This window comes from Octodon degus, unplaced genomic scaffold, assembly GCF_000260255.1.
Source record: "Octodon degus isolate 3935 unplaced genomic scaffold, OctDeg1.0 scaffold00153, whole genome shotgun sequence".
Lineage (NCBI taxonomy): Eukaryota > Metazoa > Chordata > Mammalia > Rodentia > Octodontidae > Octodon > Octodon degus.
The window spans coordinates 1,871,625-1,880,615 of NW_004524729.1; the positions used below are offsets into that span (position 1 = coordinate 1,871,625).

The window sequence follows — 8,991 nt, forward strand, 5'->3', positions numbered from 1 at the left end:
CAACATCGTGAGAACTCTGTCTCAAAAAAAAAAAAAAAAAAAAATCATTACATTTCTATCAAATGACAAAAATAAAATATGAAAATAAGACCAAATGATGGTGAAGTTGCAGAGAAACAGGTCCATTCACACACTGTGAATGGAGAGATAAAGTGGTACAGCCCCTCCGGAAAACAGGAAGTTTCTTTAAAAAATCTAAACATGTAACTACCATACGACCCAACAGTTACACTCTGGGCACTTTTCCCAAGCAAATGAAAACTTATGTTCACACAAAAACCTATATACAAATGTTTATAGCAGCTTGTTTTTAACGGTGCCAAGCTGAAAACAATGCAGTTTTCCTTCAACAACTGAACAGACCCCCTCCATCCACACCAGGGAGGTGGACTCCTCCCCCAGCTACAAGAATAAACTATTGATCCCTGAAGTGTGGAGGAAGATCTATAAAGAACAATGGTCAGCAGACAGAAAGCAGTCTCAGACGGCAAGGTGATGTGATGGCACTCTCGTGACATTCTTGCAATGACAAAATAGGGGCTGGCCAGATAGCTTAGCGGACTAAAGCATCTGCTTAGGCAGATTGCAGGGACCAGAGTTCAATCCCCAGCATGCCATGCCGGCCCCATCCCCAGGGCAGGCTGAGACGTGATTGAGAATGGGCGCAGTATCATGCCTGTAACCCCAGGACTCGGGAGGCTGAAAACAGGAGACTCACTATGAGTCCCATCTGTGTAGTGCCACCTTGTAGACCCTGTACTAAATACATTTAAAAAAAAAAAAAAGAAAGAAAGAAATGACAAAATCACAGAAACGGAGACCAGGTGAGTGGGCACCAGGAGGTGACAGGGACAAGACACAAAACAGCGGTATAAGGGAGGGGGTCTACCCTGCAGTGACAGGGTACCCCATATGTTGATGGTACACATATTGTGGCCCTGGTTGGATTACAATTGTGAATGATGTCACCAAGGAGGAAAACTGGGCCCAAGAGATCGCTATTATTTCTTACAACTGCGTGTAAATCTACAATGACCTTAAAACAAACATTTGAAGGAAGTGGGTCTTTGGGTTGTAACTTAGAGGCTAGACTGGATGACCCCAAAAAGCCACCCATCTCCTTGATGTGGTCCCCGGGAAGGTGAGCCCCACCCCGGCCTCACGCGAGCGTGACCTCCTTGCACGCAGAAGGGAGGGGAAATATGCTTGCCTGCTGAACATGGCCACATATGCTTGTACAACTTCATTCCAAAACTTTAAAACTCTGCCCACACATAATAACCAGTAACAGTCACCTCCAGAATCCCCAGACAGCCTGGTCCCTGGCCCAGCACCAAGGGTCATTTCTGCCAGGAAATTCCTGGTCTCGGAGCCGTCTCTGCCCCGTCCAGCCCCAATGCAACCCAGAGTTCCGAGGTCCAGGGGTGTGGGCGTGGGATGTAGGGTGTGGGATATGGAATTTGGGGTGCTGGATGTGAGGGTGTGTTGCTAGATGCTGGATAATTTCCCCCACTTCACCCAAGTTGGGAAATGTGGGCAGCCGGGTCCAGGCCGGGGCCGCTGCATGGAGCAGGAGTGCATGCGGCTACACCTGGAGAACCGCACGCAGCCCTGGCTGTTTTCCGTTTCAGACCTGTTTATCTCCCACCCTCCGTTGGCCCGGGAACCCGGGGACCACACCAGGGACTGAATCTGGCTGTCGGATTTCCAGGCGCCCGGTGTCCCACTCAGGCCGGGCTGGGAATGGGGAGTTCAATAGGTGCCGAACGCCGCGGGGCGATCCTGGCCTCAGAGTCGGGTGACCCCTGATGCCTCCTGGCGGGCAGCAGCCCACGGCCCGCGGAGGGCACAGCGGTCGTCCAGGTTCGGATGGGGGCACGGCCGGCGCAACCGGCCTGTGCGGTCTCCCTGCAGCGCTAGACCCCAGGGCCTCGATGCTCCGGGTTTGGGCCGGGGCGGAGCCGTGGGGGGTGGAGCCACGGTGGGACGCGGGAGAGGCGGGGCGGGCGCTCGGTGGGCGGGGCGGTCCGCGAGGCGGGGCGGAGCCTCGGAGACCCCTCCCCCTCCCCAGCCGGACCGGCTCTGCGCGGCGGTGGTGGCGGCAGGGGCGCGGGGACCGAAGTGAGCGGCAGCGGCGACGCGGGGACCGAGGTGAGTGGCGGCGGCAGGTCCCGGGCCCGGCCAGGAAGGACCCGGGGGCGACACGCGTGCTGCGGAAGGCGAAGCCCCGGGCGGTGCCCGCGGGGAAGTGCGCGCGCGTGTGCGCGTGTCAGTGCGCGCGTGTCGGTGCGCGCGCGTGTTTCCCCAAGTGCCAGCCGGGCCGGGGTGCGGTGAGGCTCGTCGGCACCGGTGGGGCGGGGGCGGTCCTCCCTGGGGTCCGGCCCCTCCTACCCCAGCCCCCGGGACCTTCCTCGGCGCTCTGAGGCCCCGCCCCGCCCCTTCGCTTATGTCCCTGAGTGTCCCTCCTTCCCTGTCCCTCTGTGAGTCTCCCCCGGGCCGCGTCCACCCTGTCCAGCTGCCTCGTCATCCACTTTCCCACCCTGCCCCTCCCTGCTGCGCTGTCCCCTTCCTTCCCATCACCCCCTTAATAGAGCAGACAAAGGTGGTCGAGGGAGGAGACCCTCAATTCAGAGCCTAAGCCCTGCTCAGGCTGCAGCCCCCACCCTGCTGGCCTCTGGCCTGGGCCTCTGGCCACCTTCCTGGCAGCGAGTTGGCTCAAAGAGCCAATGGGGCCGCGCCAGAGGCAGATCCTAGGGCCGAGGCCACGGGCTGGAAGACGGAAGGGTCCATGCCACAGGCCCCGGGGAGACCCCTGCCCATCCCTGGCAGGCAGGGACACTGGCCGCATCAGATGAATCCCTGGATCCTGGTCCCATGACTGGAGCCTGATACTTTCTAAGATTTCCTCCTGCTAGAGCCAGGGTGAAGGAGGGCACTGGGCTGAGGGAGCGTCCCCTGCGAGTCCCAACCAGGTCGCAGGCTGTGGTCTCAGCCCTGCTGTTTCCTGCAGGCCTCACCTCCTGTCTGGGCCCAGGCCGAAGTGACGTCTGTAGAGGTCCCTGAGGGTTGTGAGCATGACACTGCCGTGGAAGTCATGATTGATGCTCTCGGTGGCAGAAAAGCGCTGCCTGGATGTCCTGGACCCCAAGGCCTAAGGCCCATCCCAGAGCTGAGAGAAGAGGCAGGTACCTCCCTTCAGCCCTGCGCAGGGCCCAGCCCAGAAAGCCCTTCATGCGGGCTTGCTAGGTGAGGTCCCCAGTACGGGGCACCCTTTAATGACAATGCTGACAAAACACAGCCCCCTGAGCCCTCATCCTGGCAAAGGCATCAGGAACATGTACTACACAAGTCCCTCCCCACTCTTCGATGCACCAGCAGGTGTGGGTGCCACTGGCTGGTGGCATTGATGACAGTAACAAGATCACCTACCCCAGGGCCAGGGAGATGGCTCAGTAGAATAAGTGCTTCCCTGGCAAGTACAAGGGCCTGAGTTCAATCCCCGGTTCCTCAAAAAAGAAAAAAAAAATCACCTACCCCACTGTGTGGCAGACCCAGGAAGGGACCTACCCTTTGTGTTAATGGTGGGGTGGGGTCGAGAGAGCCTGTCCAGTCCAGTCAGCATGCTCAATCACCACAGCTAGACATGTAGCCTTGAGTATGTCACTCTATCTCTGGTCCCCAGTGTCCTCCTTTGAAAATGCCATGGGGTCATGGGGGTCCAAAGATGTGAGAGGCCTGGTGAGGGTGCAAGTCACGGGGCAGTGAGGGGAACAGTCGCATGGGCCCAATTCCCATGAGCATGGCAAGTGTGCACGCATGCCGGCTGGCTGGGTAATGGCTTTCTGTTTCTAATGGACAGCTTGAAAGGCTGGGGCTGCCCGAGCGGAACCGCCTGGGGACGCAGCACAGAGCGGGTGGCCTGGTGAGATGCCAGCTCCCTCGCTCAAGGCAGGGACGGAGAAAGGCCACTGGTGTCTCCCGGACAACGCTGGGCACAGCTGGGGAACGGGAGCAGCAGCCAGCCCCTCCAGGCGCCCGTGTTGTGGGTGTCGCTGGACAACAAAGAAGGCTTCTCCAGGGATCTTGACCTGTGGAGGGACAGGGACAGTCAGGACAGGCGTCTGTGGTGGGGCAGGTGGCCAGGAGCCCCTCACAACTGAAGGCCTTGCAGAAGGGAGCTGGCTCCAGGTGCCGTGTGACTGTGAGCTAGACGGGGTCACCCAGCAGCCCCAGGTGTCCTGCCATAGGACCTCAGGGTGGCCCGCAGGGGTCCAAGCACTGAGAAGGATGGGACATCTCTTGGGGTACAGATGGAAAGTGGGAATCAGAAGCTTGGGCCATTGTGAGGACAAGCTTGGGTGGCTTGTCACCAGGTGTCTGCCTCGAGACAATACAGTCCTTTTTGTTTGTTTGATTTTGTTTCTCCAGTACTGAGGAGTGAAGCTGGGGGCTTTCCCACTGAGCTATATCCCCAGCTTTTTCAGTTTCTTTATTTTGAGACAAGAGAGTCAAACTTGAAGTCTTCCTGCCTCAGCCTCTCCGAGTGCTGAGATTAAAGGCATGCAGCACCATGCCTGGCTCTTTCTTTTAATCACATCCCTCTTTTATACCTTAAAAATGAATCTTGAAGGTGAAAGCACCTAGAGGGAGGGGGAATTCATTTAGCTACTTAGAGACAGGATCTCATTGTGTTGCCCAGGCTGGTCTCAAGCTAGGCTCAAGCCACCCTCCTGCCTCAGCCTCCTCAGTAGCTGGGACTACAGGCATGCCCCCCTGTGCCTGGCTAGGAGAGGGCTCTTGCAGACTTTAGGGGAGCATATTTCTTGGTGCCTTTGAATCTCTAACTCTTAGGGAACAGCCTGGTGCTGTCTGCTCCCAGACCTTTGAGCCCTGGTGGGCTGAGTGGTATCCCCAGGTCACCTTCCCTCTTGTAAAGGACATGGGTCTTACTGAGGCCTGAGCATTGGGCTGTCCCAGATTGAGCCACAGTGCAATCATGGGTGACAGCATCCAGGCAGCCAAGGGACACAGGTGATGAGAGAGTACACCATGGCCAGGAGTGAGAATAGAGATCGGCTTTGCTTCTGAGTTCCCCGATCTCTACATGCTGGGGCAGGTGGGGAGGGGACAGAGCCAAGTCCCTTTTTAAAAGAGAGTCAAGAACACACGCGCGCGCACACACACACACACACACACACACACACAGAGGCACACACACACACAGGCACACAGGCACACACACATAGCCCTCCAGTGCAAAGGGCTCACTCTGCAGCCCTCTGAGCCTGCTCCCCGTGGCTCCTCCCAGCAGCCAGGAGGTGGTGCTGACCTCGCCCGGCAAACAGGGATGGATGGGAGCCGAGTGCTGCCCAGAGAGGAGTGTGAGGCAGACGGGCACAGGCCTGGGTATTTGGCACAAGATGTGTGGCCCAGACCCTCCCCATCCACCCCGGGCCATGCATAAAGGTGAGGATACGTCACCAAGCATGCTCACATTAGGGGCTGTCACAGGGGCCTTCATTTTCCAGAAGGTTCTTCTTCTCTCAGTACTGGGGTTGGAGCCCAGAGCCCTGAATGTGCAAGACAAGCGTTTCGCCCCAGCGCTTACTTCCTGGAAGCTCCAAGGCCTGTGCCTGCTGGGCATGTCGAAGGCCGTCCTTAGTTCACAAAAGCTATTTCTCCAGCAAAACTATTTCTCCACCTGGCATAGCACCACTAAGATTGCCTGCGTGGCCTGCAAGGGCAGCACTTACTGAGCACGGAGGACCCGAGTGGCCCCACTACTCACACCCTTTTGATGTCAGTGAAACCAGAACTTCGCGTTCTGGTTTAGATGGGCTGAAATCTACCCGTGTCGGTTAGCTTTCTAGCACTATAACAAAATACCTGAGACTCCACGACTCCAAAGAGAAAAGCTTTATCGTGGCTTATGGTTTCAGAGACATCAGTCCATGGTTAGGTGGCTCCATTGTGGCCAGACCTGGAACACAGCAGAGGACAACAGCCCACACCATGGCAACAAGAAAGAGAGAGAGCCAGAGAGTAAGGGGCCAGGAACCAGACGCAGCAAGCGAGGCTCTAGCACCTGAGTTTGGGGGAACATTTCAAATCCAAGCTATGACACTTTCCCTGGCCCCCAAAGGCTCATACCCATCTCATTTTGCAAAGCACTTTCAGTCTGTCTCCAAGAGTCTCCAGGTCGCGGTGGTCCCAGCAGTGCTCAAAAGTCCAAGTCCAAAATCTCCTCTGAATTTCAAGGCAAACTCTTAGCTGTAAGCCCTTGTGAAATTAAAAACAAACAAACAGATTAAAAAAAAAAAACAAGTAATATAACCCCAAGATAGAATGGCACAGAGTAAACATTTCCATTCCAAAAAAGGAGGACTGAGGGCATAGAAAGGAGATGCAGGATGAAGCAAGATTAGAACCCAGCAGGGCAGAGGTTTAATCCCGTAATTCCTTGCCCAGTGTCCGGTGCACAGAGAGATGTGATGTGAACTCCAGAGGGTGTGGGCAGCCCCACCCCGGGCCCTTGCTGGCTGCAGGCCGTGTGGGCTCCCTCTTGGACTGGCTCTGCTCATGCCTGTGGTTTTCCTCAGCTGATGTTCCACTTTCCTGGCCTCTCCAACTTCCTGGAGTCGCCACTGTACTTCTGGATTCATGCTCACAGTTCTATGCACTGCCCTCTTGGGGGAAATCTGAGTGGAACCCTCTGTGGTCCCACAATTCTTACATTCCACATGCTTGCAAAATCAGCATCTTGTAGACCATATTAAGGTCCACCTTCAAAGAGAGCAGTTTACTGGCCCCCCTTGCGCCATGGCTGCAGCTGACTCTGAGGGTCTAGATGGCTAAGCCCTATATAGCAAATTCTTTAATCTTTAATCCACTTGACCCAGGGGATCCAGTCACTTCCAGGAAAGCCCCTGAGCTGACACCCCGCCTCTGGGCATGAGTGCCAGCCCACACTGCACCATGCCCACTTCTTGCTGGTGGACCTGGGACCACTGCTTGACTCTGCACAGATTCAGGGAGCTCACTGATTAAAGCCCTGAGGATCATTGGTCAGGGACTTTTGAAGGGAGGATGGGACATGCCTGGAGCCATGACTCAGGCAAACAAGGAGACAGAGAGGAGGTCCAGAGCTTGGCTTCGGCCTGCTCAGCAGGAGGGTGCAGGGCCGTCTTTTCCCTCCCATGGACCCAACAGCCTGATGCTGAGCTGCTTCTGCCCAGCACCACTACCACACCAGAGCTGCCTTCCTCACCTGCGTGGTATAGGCCACATCTTCCCCGGCAGTGCTGGAGCTCCTGCCTGAGTCTCCCTGGTGTGTCCCTGCATGCCTCACAGCATCCCATCCTGCACACTGAGCCCTCTCCCGTGACATCTCTGGGGGCTCCAGGTGGATGGTGGTATGAGAGGCCCTGCCCTGTGGTCCAGTGGCCACATGCTTGCCAGCCCCAAGGTCCCAGAAGAGTGAGGGACAGATGTGACACCCCCCAGGCAGGCTTGAAGACATCACCATGTGGCAGCTGTGATCATCGCTGTCACATGTGGGTCCCTGCAAGCCGAAGTCATCATAGCTTTCCCTGAATGGGGATTCAATGTGGGTGTGAGGCTGGCTCCATCGACCCCACCCCATCTTGTCCCCAGTGACACAGGATCATTCATTCCATCAAAGAGCCAGCCTCTGAGAGGGTGACCCCACATCAGTCACACCACAGGCAAGGGAGGGCCTGGAAGGCTTCCTGGAAGAGGCAAGACCGAGGCAAGGGGCCAGCAGCATGGGCAGAGGCAAGGAGAGAAGAGGAGGACTTTTGTGGGCACGGCTGAACCCTGCACCCAGGACAGGGTGGAGTGGGGACACAGGGCGGGCAGGGGCACCCGAGGTGTTTGCTGGACCAGTGGCCCGAAGTCCCAGTGGGACACACTCCCCTCCACCCTCCTTCCTCATGAGCAGGAAGGGGTGGGCCGCAGGCTCAGGCTCCAGGCACCTGCGGGGAATGCTTCTGAGCAGTGATAAAATATTTATCAGGAGCTCGCAGCTGGGAGCTCAGCACAGGGCACAGTGGGGGCATCTGCTGTGTCCCACGCCCCACTGCCTGCAGCCTCCCGGATGCATTCCGCTGAGTCACCAGTGCCCAGCATGCCCTGCCCAAGTGCCCGTCCCCTCTGCCCTTTGGCCAAAGATGCCTCACAGCACCTGCACAGTGGGGTTGCCCAACGTGAGGTTGGACGGTCCCACTCAACGTGCAGGCACAGGAGGCTGCAGCCGGAGTCCTGCCGGCCACCCCCTCAGCATCCCTTCCTGTGTTGTCCTCACTGCGCCCGGCAGCTAGGTCCCCTGAGGCTGCAAGAGGGGACTGCACATGCAGCACCCACCTGTGGCCGGCCTGACTCGCAGCCTCTGTGGCCCAGGGCCTCATACCCAAGCAGCCCAGCTCAGCAGAAGCAAGGTCAGAACTGGGCTTTCTGCCACCCATGCTGTGACACAGCTCTGTGACTTCAGGTTTGTACTTTTGATTTTCGGAGTTGCGGCAACAACAAAACCCAGGAGCAGCCATCTGGCTGCCTCCTCCCAGCGTGGGTCGGGCAGACGCGCCTTTTGTCATTCATTCATAAAACAGATTCTGGGACTGTGGGGGAGCCCTGCCACGGTGGGAGACCCACGGAGTCAGAGAGGGCTGCACGGAGCTCTGAGACTTGAGCTCTGCCCCTCTGCTTGTGACTTAAGGACCCCCGCACCATCCTTGTGTCCACCAGGGCCAGCAGTATGAGTGGAGTGGCCCAGGACAGGCTCAGGTTTCCAGGAGGCCCTGACAGGCCTTGCCGTAACTCAGGGTGAGGGAGCCCCGAGTTTGGGAGGACACTTTCCCAAAGTGCCCGAAGCTGCGAGAGGAGCCCTGGCCCCTGCAGCCCCTGATACGGCACTGCCCACCTGCCCATATTCTTCTCCTGCTGCAAGGCAGGCACCACCCTCTAGGCTGCAGC

At 57.4% G+C, this 8,991-nt stretch overlaps 1 protein-coding gene across 1 annotated transcript in view; it reads left to right on the plus strand.

Moving 5' to 3' along the window:
• The first annotated feature begins 2,069 nt into the window (after positions 1-2,069).
• Prr5 (proline rich 5) overlaps positions 2,070-8,991 on the plus strand; it is a 37,605-nt gene continuing 30,683 nt past the window's right edge. Inside the window, exon 1 of the mRNA XM_023702525.1 lies at positions 2,070-2,151. The gene's annotated coding sequence lies outside the window, so the exon portion shown is untranslated. The remainder of the gene's footprint in view (positions 2,152-8,991) is intronic.